Source organism: Tursiops truncatus, chromosome Y (genome assembly GCF_011762595.2).
Source record: "Tursiops truncatus isolate mTurTru1 chromosome Y, mTurTru1.mat.Y, whole genome shotgun sequence".
In the NCBI taxonomy this organism is placed as follows: Eukaryota; Metazoa; Chordata; class Mammalia; order Artiodactyla; family Delphinidae; genus Tursiops; species Tursiops truncatus.
The window spans coordinates 3,935,980-3,960,417 of NC_133428.1; the positions used below are offsets into that span (position 1 = coordinate 3,935,980).

Consider the following 24,438-nt stretch of genomic DNA (forward strand, 5'->3'; position numbering starts at 1 on the left):
TGGAATATTATTCAGCGACAAAAAAGAATGAAATAATGCCATTTCCAGAAACATGGATGGACCTAGAGATTATCATACTAAGTTGAAGTATGTCACATAGAGAAAGACAAATATCGTATGTTATGACTGATACGTGGAATCTAAAAAAAAAAATGATACAAATGGACTTACGAAGCAGAAACAGACTCACAGACTTCAAAAACAAACATGGTTATGAAAGGGGAAAAGTGGGGGAGGGATAAATTAGGAGTTTGGGATTCACATTTACACACTTCTATCTATAAAATAGATAATCAACAAGGACTTACTGTATAGAACAGAGAACTCTACTCAGTATTCTGAAATAACCTATATGGGAAAAAAAAGTCTGAAAAAGAGTATATATATATGTATATCTGAATCACTTTGCTGTACATCTGAAACTAACATAACATTGTAAATCAACTATAAAAATTTAGTTTACAAAAATGTCTCTACTACCCAAAACTCTCTACAGATTCAATGCAGTCTCCATCAAAATTCAAATGGCATTTTTCCACAGAAATGGAACCAAGAACTGTAAGATTTCTATGAACCACAAGAGACCAGAGTAGCCAATGCAACCTTGACAAAAAAGAGGCATCATGCTTCCTGATTTCAAACTACATTACAAAGCGATAGTAATGAAAATAATATGCTGTTGGTATAAAAACACACACATAGATCAATGGCAGAGAGTAGAGAGCCCAGAAATCTACACATATATGGTCAATTTATGACAAAGATGCCAAGAATATACAATGGGGAAAGCACTGTGTCTTCAATAAATGGTGGTGGGAAATCTGGACAGCCACATGCAAAAGAATGAAGCTGGATCCCGATCTTACACCGCTCACAAAACTTAAGTCAACATGGATCAAAGATCTGAATATAAGACCTGAAGCCATAAAACCCCTAGAAGAAAACATAGGCAGTAAGCTTTCTGACATAGGCCTTGATCTTGATTTTTTGATCTGACACCAAAAGCGAAGGCAACAGAGACAAATAAAAACAAGTGGGATGACATTAAACTAAAAATGTTCTGCACAGCAAAGGAAACCATTAACAAAAAGGCAATCTAATGAATAGGAAAAGTATGCATTACCAGTTATATATCTGATAATGGGTTAATGTCTAGAATACATAAAGAATTCATGAAAGAAAAAAGAAATAATTCAATTTAAAACTGGCCAGAGAATCTTATAGATGTTTTTCTTGAAGAGGACATAGAGATGGCCAACAGGTACATTGAAAAGATGCTCAAAATCAGTAATCATCAAGAATATGCAAATAAAAACCACAGTGAGTTATCACCTCATACCTCTCAGAATGGCTGTCAGCAAAACGACAACAAGTCACAAGTGTTTTCCAGGATGTAGAGAAATGGGAACCCTTGTGCACTCTTGGTGCGAGTGTAAATTGCTCCAGACACTATGGAAAACAGGAGGTTCCTCAAAAACTTAAAAATAGAACTAGCTTTTGATCAAAATTTCACTTTTGGGTATTTATCCAAAGAAAACAAAAACAGTCACTTCAAAAGGTATACACACCTCTGTGTTCATTGCAGCATTATTTACCATAGCCAAGATATGGAAGCAACCTAAATGTTCATCTGTGGATGAACGGATACAGAAAATGTGGGGTGTGTGTGTGTGTATGTGTGTGTGTATGGGGGTGGGAAATATTATTTAGTCATAAAAAATAATGAAATCTTGCCATTTGTGACAACATGAATGAAAGAATTATGCTAAATAAAATAAGTCAAAGAAAGAGAAACATTGATACTATATGATCTCACTCTGTGGAATCTAAAGAAAACAAATAAACACACACGACAAAAAACCCCCAAGGTTATAGATACAGAGAACAGACTGATGGTGGTCAAAGGCAGGGGATTGGGGGTAGGGTGAAATGGATGAAGGGGGTGAAAAGGTGCAAGCTTTTGGTTATGAAATGTCACGGGGGTACAATGCACAGCATGGGCACTATTGTTAATACTGTACTGCATATTTGAAAATTGCTAGGAAAGGAGATGCTAAAATTTCTCACTAAAAAAATTTTTTGGAACCATGTATGGCGACAAATGTTAACTAGACTTACTGTCGTGATCATTTTGCAGTGCATACAAATATCAAACCCTTATATTGTACATCTGGAACTAATACATCAGCTATACCTCAATAAAACTAACATGTAAAAAAGCATACAACTGAAAGTTTCTCTCTCATTAGCTAATTGTGATGATGCATCTGTCAGACACATAGCAAACTTTTAAATCATGTTGCCAATTAGTATCCATTATCTCTCTTTTCAATTGTGTTGACAGCTAGAGATGCTGAGCTGGAAAGAAATGAATTCAGAATGTGAGGACCCAAGTCTGATGTGATCAAGTGAGCCCATGTAATCAACGTGAGAGAAAGAATACAAGTCTTAAAGATGAAATGTCAAGTACCCAACCCCGGTAGGCCCAGCAAAATACCCTCCTGGCTGAACTCCAAATCCCCGCCTCTTGTTGTAGCAGAATCTGGATATGCTGAGCTGAAAAGAAATGAACTCAGAATGTGAGGACCCAAGTCTGATTTCCCACTTTGCCCCTCACCAGTGATCTGGCTCTCAATGAATTATTGAGATACTCACTTAAATTATTGAAATGCCTATTTTAATATCTATTTGAAATAATACAGCTTGTGTGGAAGCAGGTTATAAATTGCCGAGGGTATGAAACAGCCTACAGATGTGAGCCTTGAGAGGATGCATGGCTTTAGGAGAATGGGACACGCAGGGAACTTTACTGCATTGGGGGAGCTAGAATTTTATATCTGGGGACACATGTGACAGTCATTTGTAGGGGCTAGGACTAGGGTGAGGGGATAGGGGTCTTATTTGGGGTGGACAATTTAAGGGCTTCTGAAAACTCAGTAGTCAGAATAATATTTTAAGGCAATGTTTGTGGAGAGCAAAGTGAATGCCAAGAAATCCACGATGAGCAAAATATCAAATCTGTAAATGAGGACAGGGTTTGACAGGGCTGGGGTTGGAGTGAGGACACACGGACAGGTCATGCAGCTGCGGGAGCACCTGCTTCGTGCTATCCTTCGGTGCTACTCCTTGTGTGGGTGATGGTCTGAGTGATGGTGAGGTGATGCCCCCAGGGATCAGCCAGGATTAACATCACACCACGGCCGAATCCAGTCACTGCTTCTAAGACAGTGGGATCTTGAATCCTTTATATTCATTGCCATCCAAACTCAAGTGGGTGGTGTTATGGCTTGAATCGCATCCTGCAAAAAGATATGTGAGGGTCCAAATCCCCCTGGTATCTAGGAATGTGAGCTTTTTTCGAAATAGGGTCTTTCCAAACGGATGTCATCTTATTGAGCAGATGTAATCGTCATGAACAGAGGTGAACGGGGGGTTGGGGGGCGTAAGATCAATGTGAGATGAGCTCGCTAAGGTGGACCCTAATCCACTATAACCGGTGTCCGCCGAGGGCCTGGGTTCGATTCCTCGTTGGGGAACTAAGAGCTTGCAAGCAGCGTGGTGGGGAAAAAAAGGAAAAAAGGACGCAGAGGGAAGACCATATGAAGACGCAGGGGGACGACTGCCTTGTGAGTTGAAGGCAGAGGTTGCAGTGACGTGTGCACGAAAGCCAGGACTCCAGGGGACACTGACAACCAGCTAAAGCTCGAAGAGGCAAAGATGGTGTCTCCTTTTCAGACTTCAGAAGGCAGGGTGGCCTGTCAGCACCTTGATTTTGGATTTCCAGCCTCCAGAACGGGGAGATGACACGTGTGTGGTTTTAAATATGTTCGGCCTGTGGTACTTCCTGCAGCATCCCCAGGAAACTAAGACATACTAGACCTACCTCCGTAGTTACGGTGGCTTTTCAAGAGGCTTCATGGGCTCCCTCTTCCAGCGGTAAAATCTCCCAATGGAGAAACAGGCAACCCACGAAACTCTGCATCTGCCCAAACACCGAAGCTTAAACATTACAGCACTCAACTAACGGGCTTTCCTTCTTTGTGTTATAATACAAAAAGAAATGCAGAGTGTCCGTAACATTTGTTTTCGGATAACTAGCAAAGTAAGCCATGTTTTTTTATGTCAGTGGCCACAGGTTTGGTGAAACTTCAGCAAGTGAGACAATCTTCAATAACATATAAGATTAAATACGCATATAATAACATACGCTTGTATACACAGGGATATAAATAACTGCGCAAAAGCAATGGTGCAGCAGCGATTATAACCGGCAGATAAGGAGTAAAATGCTAAAGAGGCATTTTCCTTTTAAGTGTGACCTTTTTAGCACCTAACGGAGAGCGAAGCAGGAAGCTTTTGTTTTTTAATAGAAATTCTTTTTTTAGATAAACTTCAATGTGAAAATACATCCTTTTCTTTCCTGGGTACCTATTTTTAAGTCTCACTATGTCTCCCACACCTTCTGGGGGTGTTTCATTTGCAGTGTAGCTATTTCTAATACACGCAGCCGCGACAACCCCTCGGGCTTCTGGATCCCAAGGGGCAGCTCACTGGTTTTTTTTTAATTGTGGTAAAAAAATATATGTTTTTTTTATCACTTTAAACTGTTTGAAGAGTAGCTCCCTGGCCTTAAGTACATTCACACTGTTGGGCAACCGTCACCACCATCCATCCCCAGAGCTCATCAGGCACAACTGAAACCCTATACTCATTAGATACTCTGCCCATTCCACCTCCCCCCGCCCCGCCCCGACTCCGCTCACGTATTTACCTGCTCTAGGCAGATGGTATACATGGTATCATACAATGTTCCTCTGTGTCTGGTTTGTATCCCTGAGCACCATGTCCTCAAGGCTCATTCATATTGTAGCCCGTGTGAGAGTTTTTCCTTTTTAAGGCTGGGTCATATTGCACAGTACCGACACACGCTCTTTCTCCATTCATCCATGGACGGACAGTTACAGTGTTGCCCCCTTCTAGCTACTGTGTATCATGCTATGAACATTTGTGTACAAATACCTGCTAGGTCTCCGACTGCACTTAGTTTGGGTAAATACTTGGAGGGAAATTGCTGGATTATAGGAAGACGCTGAATTTTTGAGGAAAGGTCATAAGGTAGGTCACTTTGCCCAGACTTTGGGCTTAAAGACACAGTGTGTTCTTTTTAAGACAGTATTTAAATGTGATATAATTAAGTTATGAGAGATATTTGTGGAGTTTAAAGACTTTCATAACTGTTTTAGGTTCACAGCATAATTGAGAAGAAGGTGGAGAGATTTCCCAGACACCCACTGCCCCTACATATGCACAGCTTGCCCCATTATCCACACCCGTCCCCCCCCAGGGTCGTACGTTTGTTAAACTGATGGACCTACATGGACACATCACCATCACCCAAAGTCCACAGTTTACATTAGGGTTCACTTTTGGTGTTTTACGTCCTATGGGTTTGAATATGTAATGACATGCACCCCCCAGGGTATCAGCAGTTTCACTACGAAAAATCCTACGCTTCATCTATTTATCCCTCTCCCACCCCAGGCAACGGCTGATCTTTTTTCCGTCTCCATCGTTTTCCCCTTTTCAGAATTTCGCCTAGTTGGAATCACACAGAGTGTAGCTCTTTCATACTAGCTTCTTTCACTGAGTAAAATGCGTTTATGTTTCTCCCACATCCTTTCATGGCTTGATGGTTCTTTTTCTTTTCTTTTTTTTTAGTGACAAATAATAGTCCGTTATCTGGGTGTACCGCATTTTATTAATCAGTTCACCTACTGAAGGACATCTTGGCTGCCTGCAAGTTTGGGCACTTATGATTATAAGATGCCAGAAACACCCACATGCAAGCTTCTGTGTGCACAGAAGTTTTCAACTCCTTTGGGGAAATACCAAGGAGTATTACTGCCGGATCGTATGGTAAGAGTACGCTTACTTCGAAACTGCCCAGTTGTCCCCCAGAGGGGCTGTACCATTTTGCACTCCCACCAATGAGGTCCTATGCTTCAACATCCTCGCCAGCATTTCGTGCTGTCAAACGGTAGTTAACTATACAAATATCCTTGAAAAGATAGAGCCGAACAGAAGAGCCGTTATTACCTGCTTGTGAGACATCCAAACAGATGAGTGACAAGAGAGGAATCGTCTACCAACAACCTACAAAGAATGGACTATGGAGAGAACGCCCCCTTGAGAGGGCCAGCGGTTGAAGGACCCTGCTGGCCCAGCCTGATCTTGCAAGCAGGGAGCCAGTGAACCAAATCGCTAACTTCAAACTCCCTTCACCCTTTGAACGCCTGTCCGATCTCCTCTGCTGAACCCCCAGGGAACCCACAAGTCACAGGATCCCATTGATAAATCCAGGTCAGCTTCCTGGCAGAGAAGGAGGGTTGGGAAAGATGAAGGTCCACGGCACATCTCGTGATACAGCCACAACCCATCTCCACTTCTCCTGTTGAGTCTGATGCTGCTTCCACATGGACCTTCCAAGAGTATTTCAGTTCAGCAGAAGCATGAGAATTGTCAAGAACTGAGCGTCAGGAGACCTAACTTCTTCCTTCCGGGCTCGCAAGAAACAATTATTTGGTTGTTGCATCTTACTATGCTCTGTACAAATAAAATCAGTCATGTCCGGATACCTCCGTTCATACGAGCATCATTTCCCTTAGGAAAAATTCCTGAAAAAGACATCACTAAATAGGATGATTGCCAAATTACTTTCCGCATATGTTGTTCTAGCTTATATTCCCACTTGTTCTGAAAATATATAGGAGGCTTAATTGAAGCCCCACATCTACCTGCCAAAGACTTCTTCCAATTTTAAGGAACAATAATTTATAGTTATTTTGAGAGCATAAGATAGCTCTAACTTCCCTTTACTCCTGTCCCCCAGGATGGTCCTGGTCGTCACAGAACAGCCGAGAAGAGGGGCCACCATGAGGTTATAAGTGTGAGGCAGATATCTGCCCTCCATCCTGTGGTAGCCTACAGGGTGCTGTGGACATCAAACAGCATTTATGTAATAGTTATTGGATCCACTGTCTAGGGTGGAAGGTAGCTACCCCAGTCACGAGTATGACAGCACGGCCAGCAACACAGAGAAGGAATAGATGGCAGTGCTGGGCAACGATGCTGTGCTCTCAGATACTGGGGCTCCAACAACATCTGACCAGATGGGCTCTGCCCCCTGAGGGATGGGCCGTGGGTAAATGAGCAGCAAGGAACGCAGACAGGTAGCTAAACGTCAGACCATGGATCGACACTGATGTTGCCAAATGATACTAGTCAAAACCTATGGCTTGGTTGTAGAGAAAAACTCCAGTTAGTCTGATTAGCAAAGCAGCAGGGATATTTTAGTCTTCAACGAATTCATTGCATCTGACCAGCCAGCTGCAAGTGATATACATTTGTTTGAACAGGATATAGAACCTTCTAGCATGACAAGGGACAGGTGATTTTAGTTAGGAAAGACATGTTTAAAAAGCCCTTAGAACCAAAATAATTGGAAGACAAGAATGACGGACCTGACAGTTAAAGGATGCCACGGCACAGGATAAAGTATACAATCTTAGAGAAAGTATTAGTCTCTACCGAGTGCCTGATGAGCTGTGATAGTAAGGGGAATCCGATACAGTAAGTCCCCCTACACACGGACGAGTTCCACTCAGAGAGCGTGCTTTTAAGTGCATGTTGTTCGTAAGTCCAACGAAGTTAGCCTAGGTACCCCATTAACAGTCGGCTATAGAGAACTGTACTGTAATAGGTTTGTAATACTTTTCACAGAAATAACACATGAAAGACAAACACGCACAAAAAATAAAGAAAACATTTTTAAGCTTACACTACAGTCCCTGGAAAAGCACAGCAGTCCAGTCCAACAGCGGGCATCCAGGGGCTGGCATCGAGGGAACAGGCAAGGAGAGTTACTGTTTTCAGGAGGGAGAGGAGGTGGGAGATGGTAGGGCTGAAGGGTCGTCAGCAGTGGGAGATGGAGGGCGAGCTGCAGTTTCACTCACCCCTGATGCTGATGGCACAGGGTCTGGTTCCTTGCTGGATTCAATTCTATCTATAAAGATACTGTACTACTGTATTCTATGCAGTAAAGTACACAAAACCACAAGTACTTGCAGACGATGCATGCACGTGACAGTGCACGCCAGGCACGTGAACTAACTTACGTGACTGGGTATGGGAACGCACATTCACAGCTTTGAAAGGTCGCAACGTGAAGGTTCGTGTGTCAGGGACTTACTGTGCCCCAGTGCAAGGATACACTAGCTCGGATGTCTAGGGAAGTGGTAAACGCTCAAAGAAGGCTGTGGTTGAGTGAGGATGCCTTTCGGAAGTGTATAGCTGTCACATGTAGTTATGGAATATTCTAGGACAAGGCAGGCTCAGGGCCACCAGCTATCTTTCCAGATCAGATAGGCAATCCTGTATATCCCTTAACACCCAGCTTACATGGCATCGGGACAGTCAGAACGTACAGATCCAGGTGGCCCCAGCCTGCTTGTGCTTCTTGCTGGCTTTATTTGGCTTTATCTCGACTTTACTGCGGAACCTGGAGACTTCCACGTTGAGTGTTTTCACCTGTGCATGTACCTACGTGCTTATCTTCTTTCCTCTCCAGACTACAGAGTTCCACAGCAGTGGGAACGGGGTGGAGAGGGCATGATTTCCATTTGTTTTTTTTTTTTTTTTGCGGTACGCGGGCCTCTCACTGCTGTGGCCTCTCCCGTTGCGTAGCACAGGCTCCAGATGCGCAGGCCCAGCGGGCATGGCTCACGGGCCCAGCCGCTCCGTGGCACGTGGGGTCTTCCCGGACCGGGGCACGAACCCGTGTGTCCTGCATCGGCAGGCGGACCCTCAACCATTACGCCACCTGGGAAGCCCTGATTTCCTTTTTTAAATATGTCTTCTATCCCACTGATGTCTGTCTTTTGCCATGTGCTTACCTTATTCTTCTGCTCTAAGTGTTTTGGGAGAATGCTGCAACATGATCTTGGGAGAAAATTAGCATCTAAAATGTCGAGTCACAGCACTTCACTAGATTTACTCATTGCTGTTTGACCAGTGGTGTTCACTCTTCATTTCTCAGTCCTCAAATTAGAAATGTCAGATTTGTATTAATATCATATGCCATTCATACCATTGGGTTAAAGTCTTTAAGGTAATTGTTGGAAAGGGAAAAAAGCAGGAAAGGACAAAACCTAGTATAGAATACACACATCTAAATCCAATTCTGCACCAAACTTGGAACAGAACCCCAAGTCCTATTTTAGTGAACATTAAGATATCTGTTGTTGAATCTGTTACCTCATGCGTAAATAAACTCAGTCTGGGGAGGAAGTTCAAAAGCCACCGATACAAGATATATCTATGTTGATAAATGGTTATCAGTAGCCAAAAAGCTGAATTCCTTGCCCAGTTTGCTGTAGTCTAGACGCCAGAACAGGGTATTTTGAGCCAAATTCAACCTAAGGAGGTATCGGAAACATCTGACCACTTTTCAAGGTATCTGTTATCTCACGCAGGGTGAGGACGAATCCCTTAGAGTTCTGGCTTCTGAAAAGTCAGAAGATCCATCAGCACTAGGTGAGGCGCTTCCATGGTGACAGTCAGCTGGATCTCCTTAGCTGCCGTCCCCTTGAGACAAGCCACCTGCTCTGTCATTCACTACAGTCCTCACTCCTCCCTACTGGCACCCCTGGCCCACTTCCCTTTTTTATATCACTTGCCACTGTAGGTATCTGAATTAGTCATGCACTGTCCTAGGCAGACAGGGCCTCGAGGTTTCTGCTGCTCCTATGCATGGGGACCCTTAGCCCCTATCGGCCTGTGACCAAGGCAATGAGGCTAGACAAGAGTTACAGGACAGCCTGTGCGCAGATCACCCTGCACCCCTTCTTTTACCACGTCAGCTGGAGCAAGTATCTCCTATCTGTTTGGTTTAGACAAGCAGTCTAACTCGCAGGCTGAGAATTGGACCCTGATGTGCAGAGAAAAAGGGGCCAGGAAGAGAAAGAAAGCAGTCCAGGTCAACATATTCAAGGCGGCGCCTGGTCTAAGACCCAGAAGTTCTGCTTTGGGAATCTGCTCGGAGGACCAAGTGACAGTGAGGAATCTTCTAGAATAAACACTAGGCGTCTCTAGCGCGGCTGCTTCGTGGATTCATGGTTTAATCTTTAAGAGCACGTTCGTCACCAGGGAGTATTCCATACTCTTCCCTCCCAGGCTACACGGGAGCTCTCGCTAGGGCAGAACCAGCGCCCAGCAGGGTTAAGAAGCCAGCCGTAAGAACAGGCTGGAAGACAGTGAAGTTTGACATTTGTCACTTTAGTTTTTATGTTCGACTTTGGGATCTAACCAAAGGACTGAGGAAGGGAACCACACGTCGAACAAACATCTGGTGACTGGGTTGCCTGTTGATGCTCTCAGCCAGCCTCCAGGGTATGACGAGAGGATCAACCTCTGCATAAAGAAACCTTTTTATTTTCCATGATCAAAACTGCCTCACCCAGAAGCGCATCCAGGCCAGGGGGCCTTCAGAGTAAGGGATAAACCCACTCCAGGCTGGCAGGAGGGTCACCTTAGCCATTTCTTCCCTCACCTTAGGAGGAGAAGGAAGAGGAAGACGTATTTTGACTGACAAACAGAGGATGCCGCTGCGGACAAAGAATGTCACCTGCCACTTTAGTAAACAAAGGATGTTGGAGCCATTAAGCCCTCAGCCGCCCCACTGACTGTGCCCCCGAGGGGATTCAGGATGGAGAAAACAGGATGCTGGCCCCAGAGAGCTGAGGTACAAATCAAAGGAATGACTTCAGTGAACCAGACTCTTGCATCTTCACATACATAGAGAAGCACGAAAATCATTAACTTGAGATGTCTGTTTCTTTGTGTGATTAGCAGTAACCTTCTGATGTTAAACTACATGTGCTCCCCCAGCCCCCAGCAAAAACTTCTGTATATCTCCGCTCCTTTCTTACCTTCTTGGCACAGAACCTCAGAGCTATCTGAGAGGCTGTCTCCTGAACTCCAGTCCTCAGTAAGGGCCCCGAATACAACACAGCTCTCAGCTCTTAGGTTGTGTGCACCCTCCACCCACAACCCAGTCATACCACCGTAAGCTGGAGAACTAGACGACAGAAAACGACACACTGCAAACGGCCTACTGCTGTGGCACTCAAACTGGGTCCACAGGCCAAGATCTGAATCTCCTGGGAGCTTGTTGGAAATGCACATTCTCAGGCCTTACCCCAGGGCACAAAATCTGAGGATGGGGCCCAGGGGGTAAGTTGAGGAAGCACTCCACCATCAAGGTGATTCCTATGCACAACCTCAAGCATGAGAAGCACTCAAAACATCTCTATAGTGAGTTACTGAGATCCCTATCAAATTACCCATGATATTTTTTAAAAATATTTATTTATTTAGGTTGCACCGGGTCTTAATTGCCGCAGGCAGGCTCCTTAGTTGTGGCTTATCAGCTTAGTTGCGGCCTGCAGGCTCCTTAGTTGCGGCTCATGGCTCCTTAGTTGTGACACACGGCCTCCTTAGTTGTGACATGCAAACTCTCAGTTGCAGCATGCATGTGGGATCTAGTTCCCTGACCAGGGATGGAACCTGGGCCCCCTGCATTGGGAGCGCAGAGTCTTATTCACTGCTCCACCAGGGAAGTCCCCTTTCACAGAACTAAAATAATCCAAAATTTATACAGAAACATAAAAGACCCAGAATTGCCAAAGTGATCCTGAGGAGGAAAAAAAGCAGGAGGCCTACCTAACTCTCCCAGACTTCAGGCAATACTACAAAGTTACAGTAATCAAAACAGTGTGGTTTTGGTACAAAAACAAACATACGGATCAATGGAACAGAACAGAGAGCCCAGAAATAAACCCACACACCTACAGTCAACTAATCTTTGACAAAGAAGGCAAGAACATACAATGGGAAAAAGAAAATCCCTTCAGCAAGTGATACTGGGAAAGTTGGACGGCTGCGTGTAAATCAATGAAGTTAGAACACACCCTCACAACATGCACAAAAATAAACTCAAAATGGATTAAAGACTTAAACATAAGACATGACACCATAAAACTCCTAGAAGAGAACACAGGCAAAACATTCTCTAACATAAATCATACCAATATTTTCTTAGGTCATTCTCCCAAGGCAATAGAACTAAAAACAAAAATAAACAAATGGGACCTAATCAAACTTACAAGCTTCTGTACAGCAAAGAAAACCATAAACAAATGAACAAACACACAAAAAATGAAAAGACAACCTACCGAATCGAAGAAAGTATTTGCAAATGACGTGACTAACAAGGGTTTAATCTCCAAATTATACAAACAGCTCATATAACTCAACAACAACAAAAAATAAACACAATTGAAAAATGGGCAGAAGACCTAAACAGACATTTCTCCAAAGAAGACAGATGGCCAGTAGGCACATGAAAAGATGCTCAATATCACTAATTATTAGAGAGATACAAATCAAAACTACAATCAGGTACCACCTTACACTGGTCAGATTAACCATCATTAAAAAGACTACAAACAATACATGCTGGAGAGGGTGTGGAGAAAAGGGAACCCTCCTACACTGTTGGTCGGAATGTAAGTTGGTGCAGTCACTATGGAGAACAGTATGGAGATTCCTCAAACTAAAAACAGAATTACCATATGATTCAGCAATCCCACTCCTGGGCAGATATTCAGAGAAAACTATGATTCAAAAAGATACATGCACCTCAATGTTCATAGTAGCACTATTCACAATAGCCAAGCCATGGAAACAACCTTAATGTCCCTCAACAGATGAATGGATAAAGAAGATGTGGTATGTATATACAATGAAATACAATTCAGTCATAAAAAAGAATGAAAGAATGCCATTTGCAGTAACATGGATGCAACTAGAGATTATCATACTAACTGAAGTAAGTCAGAAAGAGAAAGACAAGTATCATATGATATCACTTATATGTGGAACCTAAAATATGGCACAAATGAACCTATCTATGAAACAGAAACAGAATCATGAACATAGAGAACAGACTTGTGGTAACCAAGGGGGAGCAGGGGAGAGAGAGGGATGGACTGGGAGATTGGGGTTAGTAGATACAAACTATAACATTTAGAATGGATACACAACAAGGTCCTACTGTAGAGCACAGGGAACTATATCCAGTCTCCTGAGATAAACCACAGTGGAAAAGAATATAAAAAAGAATGTATATATGCATATAACTGAGTCACTTTGCTGTACAGCAGAAATTAGCACAACATTGTGTATCAACTATACTTCAATGAAAAAATTAAAACATCTCTGTAGCATCCATGGTAAAACACAGGAATTCAGGAGGATGGAAGGGCCTCCACCTGGTCCTTGGGCGACATTTGGTTTTCTTTCCTTGGTATAGGATTCTGCTACTCACATAGGCAAGGCAAGTTCAGTAGCAAGACAATATCTATATCTATATCTATCTATCTATATCTCCTAAAGATGCTACCAAAAAACTACTAGAGCTCATAAATGAATTCATTAAAATTGCAGGATACAAAATTAATATGTAGAAATCTGTAGCATTTCTGTACACTAAGAATGAACTAACAGAGAGAAAAATTAAGGAAACAATCCCATTTACCATTCACATAAAAAAGAATAAAGTACCTAGGAATAAATCTACCTAAGGAGGCAAACAACCTGTATTGCAAAAACTATAAGGTATTTGACATAAATTGCAGCAGTATTTATTTGGATCCATCTCCTAGAGTAATGGAAAAAAAGCAAAAATAAACAAATGAGACCTAATTAAACTTAAAAGCTTTTGCATAGTAAAGGAAATCATAAAGAGACAGCATACAGAGTGGGAGAAAGTATTTGCAAACTATGGAACTGACCAGGGCTTAATTTCCAAAATATACAAACAGCTCATACAGCTCAATATCAAAAAAAAAAAAAAAAAAAAGCCAAAGAGCCCAATCAAAAAGTAGGCAGAAGACCTAAACATATTTCTCCAAAGAAGACATACAGATGACCAACAGGCAAATGAAAACATGGTCAACATCAATAATTATTACCGAAATGCAAATCAAAACTACAATCAGCAATCACCTCACACCAGTCAGAATGGCCATCACCAAAAAGTCTACAAACGGGGGGGCGGGGGGACGAGGGGAAGATGGCGGAAGAGTAAGACGCGGAGATCACCTTCCTCTCCACAGATACACCAGAAATACATCTACACGTGGAACAACTCCTACAGAACACTTACTGAACGCTGGGAGAAGACCTCAGACCTCCCAAAAGGCAACAACCCCCCCACGTACATGGGTAGGGCAAAAGAAAAAAGAATAAACAGAGACGAAAGAATAGGTATGGTACCTGGACCAGTGGGAAGGAGCCCTGAAGGACGAAAGGTGTGCACACACTAGAAGCCCCATCGTGGGCGGAGACTGCAGGTGCCGGAGGGGAGGGGAGCTTCGGGGCCGCAGAGGAGAGCACAGCAACAGGAGTGCGGAGGGCAAAGCGGGGAGATTCCCGCACAGAGGATCGGTGCCGACCGGCACTCACCAGCCTGAGAGGCTTGTCTGCTCCCCCGCCGGGGCGGGCGGGGCTGGGAGCTGAGGCTCGGGCTTCGGTCGGAGCGCAGGGAGAGGACTGCGGCTGTCAGCGTGAACACAGCCTGCAGAGGGTTAGTGCGCCACGGCTGGCCGGGAGGGAGTCCAGGAAAAGTCTGGACCTGCCGAAGAGGCAAGAGACTTTTTCTTCCCTCTGTTTCCTGGTGCACGACGAGAGGGGATTAAGAGCGCCCCTTAAAGGAGCTCCAGAGACAGGCGCGAGCCGAGGCTAACAGCGCGGACCCCAGAGACGGGCGGGAGACACTAAGGCTGCTGCTGCCGCCACCAAGAAGCCTGTGTGCGAGCACAGGTCACTCTCCACACCCCCCTTCTGGGCAGCCTGTGCAGCCCGCCACTGCCAGGGTCCTGGGATCCAGAGACAACTTCCCCGGGAGAACGCACGGTGCGCCCCAGGCTGGTGCAACGTCCTGCCGGCCTCTGCCGCCGCAGGCCCGCCCCATACTCCGTGCCCCTCCCTCCCCCCCCCGCCTGAGTGAGCCAGAGCCCCTGAATCAGCGGCTGCTTTAACCCGTCCTGTCTCAGCGAAGAACAGACACCCTCTGGCGACCTACACGCAGAGGCGGGGCCAAATCCAAAGCTGAGCCCCCGGAGCTGTGACAACAAAGAAGAGAAAGGGAAATCTCTCCCAGCAGCCTCAGGAGCAGCGGATTAAAGCTCCACAATCAACCTGATGTACCTGCATCTGTGGAATACATGAATAGGCAACGAATCATCCCAAATTGAGGAGGTGGACTATGAGAGCAAGATTTAGGATTTTTTCCCCTTTTCCTCTTTTTGTGAGTGTGTATGTGTATGCTTCTGTGTGAGATTTTGTCTGTATAGCTTTGCTTCCACCATTTGTCCTAGGGTTCTATCCATCCATTTTTGTTTTTTTCTTTAAAAAAATTTTTTTTCTTAATAATTGTTTTTTTATTTTAATGACTTAATTTATCTTCTTTCTTTCTTTCCCTCCCTCGCTCCCTCCTTCCTTCCTTCCTTTCTTTCTTCTTTTTCTCCCTTTTATTCTGAGCTGTGTGGGAGAAAGGGTCTTGGTGCTCCAGCCAGGAGTCAGGGCTGTGCCTTTGATGTGGGAGAGCCAACTTCAGGACACTGGTCCAAAAGAGACCTCCCAGCTCCACATAATATCAAACGGCGAAAATCGCCCAGAGATCTCCATCTCAACACCAACACCCAGCCTCACGCAATGACCAGCAAGCTACAGTGCTGGACACCCTATGCCAAACAACTAGCAAGACAGGAACACAACCCCACCCATTAGCACAGAGGCGGCCTAAAATCATAATAAGTCCACAGACACCACCAGACGTGGACCTGCCCACCAAAAAGACAAGATCCAGCCTCATCCACCAGAACACAGGCACTAGTCCCCTCCACCAGGAAGCCTACACAACCCACTGAACCAACTTTAGCCACTGGGGACAGACACCAGAAACACCGGGAACTACAAACCTGCAGCCTGCAAAGAGGAGACCCCAAACACAGTAAGATAAGCAAAATGAGAAGACAGAAAAACAAACAGCAGGTGAAGGAGCAAGATAAAAACCCACCAGACCTCACAAATGAAGAGGAAATAGACAGTCTACCTGAAAAAGAATTCAGAATGATAGTAAAGATGATCCAAAATCTTGGAAATAGAATAGAGAAAATGCAAGAAACATTTAACAAGGACCAAGAAGAACTAAAGAGGAAACAAGCAACGATGAACAACACAATAAATGAAAATAAAAATACTCTAGAAGGGATCAATGGCAGAATAACTGAGGCAGAAGAACGGATAACTGACCTGGAAGATATAATAGTGGAAATAACTGCCACAGAGCAGAATAAAGAAAAAAGAATGAAAAGAACTGAGGATAGTCTCAGAGACCTCTGGGACAACATTAAACGCACCAACATTCGAATTATAGGGGTTCCAGAAGAAGAAGAGAAAAAGAAAGGGACGGAGAAAATATTTGAAGAGATTATAGTTGAAAACTTCCCTAATATGGGAAAGGAAATACTTAATCAAGTCCAGGAAGCACAGAGAGTCCCATACAGGATAAATCCAAGGAGAAATACACCAAGACACATATTAATCAAACTGTCAAAAATTAAATACAAAGAAAACATATTAAAAGCAGCAAGGGAAAAACAACAAATAACACACAAGGGAATCCCTATAAGGTTAACAGCTGATCTTCCAGCAGAAACTCTGCAAGCCAGAAGGGAGTGGCAGGACATATTTAAAGTGATGAAGGAGAAAAACCTGCAACCAAGATTACTCTACCCAGCAAGGATCTCATTCAGATTTGATGGGGAAATTAAAACCTTTACAGACAAGCAAAAGCTGAGAGCGTTCAGCACCACCAAACCAGCTTTACAACAAATGCTAAAGGAAGTTCCCTAGGCAAGAAAAGCAAGAGAAAGAAAAGACCTAAAATAACAAACCCAAAACAATTAAGAAAATGGGAATAGGAACATACATATCGATAATTACCTTAAATGTAAATGGACTAAATGCTCCCACCAAAAGACACAGACTGGCTGAATGGATATAAAAACAAGACCCATATATATGCTATCTACAAGAGACCCACTTCAGACCTAGAGAAACATACAGACTGAAAGTAAGGGGATGGAGAAAGATATTCCATGAAAATGGAAACCAAAAGAAAGCCAGAGTAGCAATTCTCATATAAGACAAAATAGACTTTAAAATAAAGACTATTAGAAGAGACAAAGAAGGACACTACATAATGATCAAGGGATTGATCCAAGAAGAAGATATAACAAATGTAAATATTTATGCACCCAACATAGGAGCACCTCAATACATAAGACAAATACTAACAGCCATAAAAGGGGAAATCGACAGTAACACAATCATAGTAGGGGACTTTAACACCCCACTTTCACCCATGGACAGATCGTCCAAAATGAAAATAAATAAGGAAACACAAGCTTTAAATGATACATTAAACAAGATGGACTTTATTGATATTTATAGGACACTCCATCCAAAAACAACAGAATACACACTTTTCTCAAGTGCTCATGGAACATTCTCCAGGATAGATCATATCTTGGGTCACAAACCAAGCCTTGGTAAATTTAAGAAAACTGAAATTGTATCAAGTATCTTTTCTGAACACAACGCCATGAGACTAGATATCAATTACAGGAAAAGATCTGTAAAAAATACAAATACATGGAGGCTAAACAATACACTACTTAATAACGAAGTGATCACTGAAGAAATCAAATAGGAAATGAAAACATAGCTAGAAACAAATGACAATGGAGACACGATGACCCAAAACCTATGGGATGCAGCAAAAGCAGTCCTAAGAGGGAAGTTTATAACAATACAAGCCCACCTTAAGAAACAGGAAACATCTCGAATAAACAACCTAATCTTGAACCTAAAGCAATCAGTGAAAGAAGAACAAAAAGAGCCCAAAGTTAGCAGAAGGAAAAAAATCATAAGAAACAGATCAGAAATAAATGAAAAAGAAATGAAGGAAACGACAGCTAAGATCAATAAAACTAAAAGCTGGTTCTTTGAGAAGATAAACAAAATTGATAAACCATTAGCCAGACTCATCAAGAAAAAAAGGGAGAAGACTCAAATCAATAGAATTAGAAATGAAAAAGGAGAACAACTGACACTGCAGAAATACAAAAGATCATGAGAGATTACTACAAGCAGCTCTATGCCAATAAAATGGACAACCTGGAAGAAATGGACAAATTCTTAGAAAAGCACAACCTGCCAGACTGAATCAGGAAGAAACAGAAAATATGAACAGACCAATCACAAGCACTGAAATTGAAACTGTGATTATAAATCTTCCAACAAACAAAAGCCCAGGACCAGATGGCTTCACAGGCGAATTCTATCAAACATTTAGAGAAGAGCTAACACCTATCCTTCTCAAACTCTTCCACAATACAGCAGAGGTAGGAACACTTCCAAACTCATTCTATGAGGCCACCATCACCCTGATACCAAAACCAGACAAGGATGTCACAAAGAAAGAAAACTACAGGCCAATATCACTGATTAACATAGATGCAAAAATCCTCAACAAAATACTAGCAAACAGAATCCAACAGCCCATTAAAAGGATCATACACCATGATCAAATTGGGTTTATTCCAGGAATGCAAGGATTCTTCAATATACGTAAATCAATCAATGTGATACACCATATTAACAAATTGAAGGAGAAAAACCATATGTTCATCTCAATAGATGCAGAGAAAGCTTTTGACAAAATTCAACACCCACTTATGATAAAAACCCTGCAGAAAGTAGGCATAGAGGGAACTTTCCTCAACATAATAACGGCCATATATGACAAACCCACAGCCAACATCGTCCTCAATGGTGAAAAACTGAAAGCATTTCCACTAAGATCAGGAACAAGACAAGGTTGCCCACTCTCACCACTCTTATTCAACATAGTTTTGGAAGTTTTGGCCACAGCAATCTGAGAAGAAAAGGAAATAAAAGGAATCCAAATCGGAAAAGAAGTAAAGCTGTCACTGTTTGCAGATGACATGATACTATACATAGAGAATCCTAAAGATGCTACCAGAAAACTACTAGAGCTAATCAATGAAGTTGGTAAACTAGCAGGTTACAAAATTAATGCACAGAAATCTCTGGCATTCCTATACACTAATGATGAAAAATCTGAAAGTGAAATCAAGAAAACACTCCCATTTACCACTGCAACAAACAGAATAAAATACCTAGGAATAAACGTACCTAAGGAGACAAGACCTGTATGAAGAAAATTATAAGACGCTGATGAAAGAAATTAAAGATGATACAAATAGATGGAGAGACATACCATGTTATTGGATTAGAAGAATCAACATTGTTAAAATGACTCTACTACCTAAAACAATCTACAGATTCAATGCAATCCCTATCAAACTACCACTGGCATTTTTCACAGAACTAGAACAAAAAATTTCACAATTTGTATGGAAACACAGAAGACCCCGAATAGCCAAAGCAATCCTGAGAAAGAAAAACGTAGCTGGAGGAGTCAGGCTCCCTGACTTCAGACTACACTACAAAGCTACAGTAATCAAGACAGTATGGTACTGGCACAAACACAGAAAGATAGATCAATGGAACAGGGCGAAATCCCAGAGATAAACCCATACACATATCGTCACCTGATCTTTGATAATGGAGGCAGGAATGTACAGTGGAGAAAGGACAGCCTCTTCAATAGGTGGTGCTGGGAAAACTGGACAGGTACATGTAAAAGTATGAGATTAGATCACTCCCAAACACCATACACAAAAATAAGCTCAAAACGGATTGAAGACCTAAATGTAAGGCCAGACACTATCAAACTCTTAGAGGAAAACATAGGCAGAACACTCTACGACATAAATCACAGCACAATCCTTTTTGGCCCACCTCCTAGAGAAATGGAAATAAAAACAACAATAAACAAATGGGACCTAATGAAACTTCAAAGCTTTTGCACAGCAATGGAAACCTTAAACAAAACCAAAAGAGAACCCTCAGAATGGGAGAAAATATTTGCAAATGAAGCAACTGACAAAGGATTAATCTCCAAAATTTACAAGCAGCTCATGCAGCTCAGTAACAAAAAAACAAACAACCCAATCCAAAAATGGGCAGAAGACCTAAATAGACAGTTCTCCAAAGAAGATATACAGACTGCCAACAAACACATGAGAGAATACTCAACATCGTTAATCATTAGAGAATTGCAAATCAAAACTACAATGAGATATCATGTCACACCAGTCATAATGGCCATCATTAAAAAATCTAGAAACAATAAATACTAGAGAGGGTGTGGAGAGAAGGGAACACTGTTGCACTGCTGGTGGGAATGTGAATTGATACAGCCACTATGGAGAACAGTATGGAGGGTCCTTAAAAAACTACAAATAGAACTAGCATATAACCCAGCAATCCCACTACTGGGCATATACCCTGAGAAAACCATAATTCAAAAAGACTCATGTACCACAATGTTCATTGCAGCTCTATTTACAATAGCCCGGAGATGGAAACAACCTAAGTGTCCATCATCGGATGAATGGATAAAGAAGATGTGGCACATATATACAATGGAGTATTACTCAACCATAAAAAGAAACGAAATTGAGCTATTTGTAATGAGGTGGATGGACCTAGAGTCTGTCATACAGAGTGAAGTAAGTCAGAAAGAGAAAGACAAATACCGTATGCTAACACATATATATGGAATTTAAGGGGAAAAAAAATGTCATGAAGAACCTAAGGGTAAGACAGGAATAAAGACACAGACCTACTAGAGAATGGACTTAAGGATATGGGGAGGGGGAAGGGTAAGCTGTGACAAAGCAAGAGAGTGGCATGGACATACATACACTACCAAACCTAAAATAGATAGCTAGTGGGAAGCAGCCGCATAGCACAGGGAGATCAGCTCGGTGCTCTGTGACCACCTAGATGGGTGGGATAGGGAGGGTGGGAGGGAGGGAGACACAAGTGAGAAGAGATATGGGAACATATGTATATGTATAACTGATTCAGTTTGTTATAAAGCAGAAACTAATACACCATTGTAAAGCAATTATACTCCAATAAAGATGTAAAAAAAAAAGTCTACAAACAATAAATGCTGGAGAGGGTGTGGAGACAAGGGAACCCTCCTACACTGTTGGGGGGAATGTAAGTTGGTGCAGCCACTATGGAGAACAATATGGAGGTTCTTTAAAAAACTAAAAACAGAATTACCATATGATCCAGCAATCCCAGTCCTGGGCATATATGCAGACCAAACTATAATTCAAAAAGATACATGCACCCCAGTTTTCATAGCAGCACTATTCTCATTGGAAACAAGTGTCCATCGACAGATGAATAAAGAAAATGTGGTACATATATATATAATGGAATATTACTCAGCCATAAAAAGAATGAAATAATGCCATTTGCAATAACATGGATGGACCTATAGATTATCCGTTACCAAGTGAAGTAAGCCAGAGAAACACAAATATCATATGGTATCGCTTATATGTGGATTCTAAAAAATAATACAAATGAACTTACTTACAAACCTCAAATAGACTCATAGACATAGAAAACAAACTTATGTTTATCAAAGTGGAAGAGGAGGGAGAGATAAATTAGGAATTTGGGATTAGCAGATACACACGACTATATATAAAATCGATAACCAACAATGACCTACTGTAGAGCACAGGGAACTATATTTAACGTCTTGTAATAACCTATAATGGAAAAGAATCTGAAAAAGATTATATATATATATGTAGAACTGAATCACTTTGTTGAAACTAACCAACACTGTAAACTAACTATACTTCAGTAATCATAAAGAAGGATGTTGTTATACATCTAAGAAGTAATGATAAAAAAGACCGAACACTTCAGTCTGCTTTCAGATTTAACTTTCATCTGTATGATTTCTGTTCAAAAACAGTCAAGGTCCCTTTCAGTCCAGTTGCTACTAACATCTTAGGGACCGGTTCCAGAATTTCAGGAGGTTGAAAGCAGGCATGAGACTCAACTCTGACTTTCAACCTCAGTCCGTCTCACTCATCACCACAGCGCCACGTCACTGATTGCCTAGAGCCCTAAGGGTATTAAGGTGGGCTGCCCTTGAATTTTATGTACGTCTGAACAGCCACACTTACAGAGGCTACACACAATCACCAAGGTTACACTGCTCCGTCTGGCAACACACACAAATCCCACTACATTCCATATCAGGAAGATCACTTGGCAGGATGTGCATTGCCCGTGGTCGCCAGGGGCATCTAGTTCAGTTCTGCTAGATGCAGATGAAGAGGCTGAGGTCCAGAGTAAGAGCCCTACTTGCCCCAAGCCACAGACCTCAACAGCAGCCTACGCGTAGAGTCCAGGCTTCCTGACTATCAGTGAAAGATCACACTCCTCCCAGTGATATTTCAGTGCTGCGCAGTCGGCGTGAAAACACTCTGACCGCGGTGAACACTATACCTGCCAAGCACGTGTGCTTTGAGCATGCATGCTTCCTTTTGCTCAGACGCTAAACGAGGTACTACACTAGCTACCCAGCCCTCCAACTAACTGGGTCAGAATTCAAAGACCCTGGAGCAGCCCTGAGGTCCAGAGGCTCCGATAAGAATATGATTCCCTCTACAACAAACATAAGAGTAACCACCACTGAATTAAGCACGTACTACGTGAGCTCTCTATTAGACCGTGGACATGCGTTTTCTTTCGCCTAGGAAGAGACCATCGGAGGATAAGGTTACTCGGGGTCATGCAAACCCAGCTTGGATTCTAGAACCCATGTTTTTGCTATGGCACTGCTGTCCACCCGGGTTTCCAGGGTTATACGGAAGTTTCCTGCTCCGGGGCGTTGTCGCCCTATCCTGAGCGTGGGCAGCCTTGCCTGAGGCTCTGACATAGGCCATATATGTCTTACGAACCCCCTGCCTGCAATTGTTGGACCTGACTTGTGGACTCAGGCACTGCCTGCAGCACTGCTTCTTCAGGGATGGGTTTCTGGCAACAAGGCCATTCACTGTCCAGACCAGAAGCTCTGGGGTGGAGTTAGTTCACCCAGCCTGACCTACCTTTTTTTTTTTTTTTTGCGATACGCAGGCCTCTCCCTGTTGTGGCCTCTCCCGCTGCGGAGCACAGGCTCCAGACGCACAGGTTCAGCGGCCATGGCTCACGGGCCCACCCGCTCCGCGGCATGTGGGATCTTCCCGGACCGGGGCACGAACCCATGCCCCCTGCATCAGCAGGCGGACCCTCAACCACTGCGCCACCAGGGAAGCCCTGGCCTACCTTTAATACCTTCTCCACAATAACTTCTGATGAGCAATGTTTGGATGGTCACCTACTGTGGGCCAGCATTACAGTAAGCTCCTAAAACTTATTGTTGAGCTTGAGTCGTCTTCACGCACCCTGGACCCTCAGGTAGCCTCTCATCCAAGCCCACATCATGGCCAAAAGCATGAAGAAATCTTCTTCTGGTTTGTTGACAGAGTCCAAAAGGCCCCGTGCAACAGCTACCCCAAGAAGCAGCAAATGTGTGATGTACACAGAGACCCCGGGTTCCTGCAGAATCATGGTACACTTCACATTATCAGTGGGAAAGTCACCCAACACAGGTTTGTAAAGTCATATCAGTGGGGATAAGGAAGTTGGAAAAGTAGTGATTGGTAAGGTGGAGAGTCACAATTAGTCTCAGGTGAGAGCAGTTCCGTGTATGGGCCGCTACACCGTCCATCAGTTCTTTACAACGTGCATGAAAGTCACCTGGGCCTCTTGTTCCAACGTGCTTTTTTAACTCAGAACAGCTGAGGTGGAGCCTGCCTTTCTATCAAGCTCCCCTAGCATGCTGAAAGCCACCAGTCCTCAGACTACACTCTGCATAGCAAGCCCATCGACCTCCTTGACGCAGGTTTCAAAAGGAAAGAATGGAGTTGGCTTACTTAGATGTAAGTCATGCATGTAGGTAGCTCTAGAACCTTCCACCTAAGCTGCACGATCTTACCAGAAAAGTAATCATTCACAGAGGAAGGAAACCACACCAGCACTGAGTCTCAGAGCTTGAGGGAGATGGAGCCTGGGGGTGAGGGGTCTGGAAACACACACAGAAATCCAGAGAGGGAGAGAATGGGCGGCCGTCATAGAAACAGCAACAACTGTTGTTCAACTGAGTAAACGATCCGTGTTTCAAGAGCAGAAAAGAAAGGAGCCGGGGGTCTGTGAAGTGGGGCCCAGACACGCCCGAACCAC

At 43.1% G+C, this 24,438-nt stretch overlaps 1 long non-coding RNA gene across 1 annotated transcript in view; it reads right to left on the minus strand.

Moving 5' to 3' along the window:
• The window catches only part of LOC117310552 (uncharacterized), an 82,598-nt gene that overhangs the window by 57,871 nt on the left and 289 nt on the right, over window positions 1–24,438 (minus strand). The window lies entirely within an intron of this gene.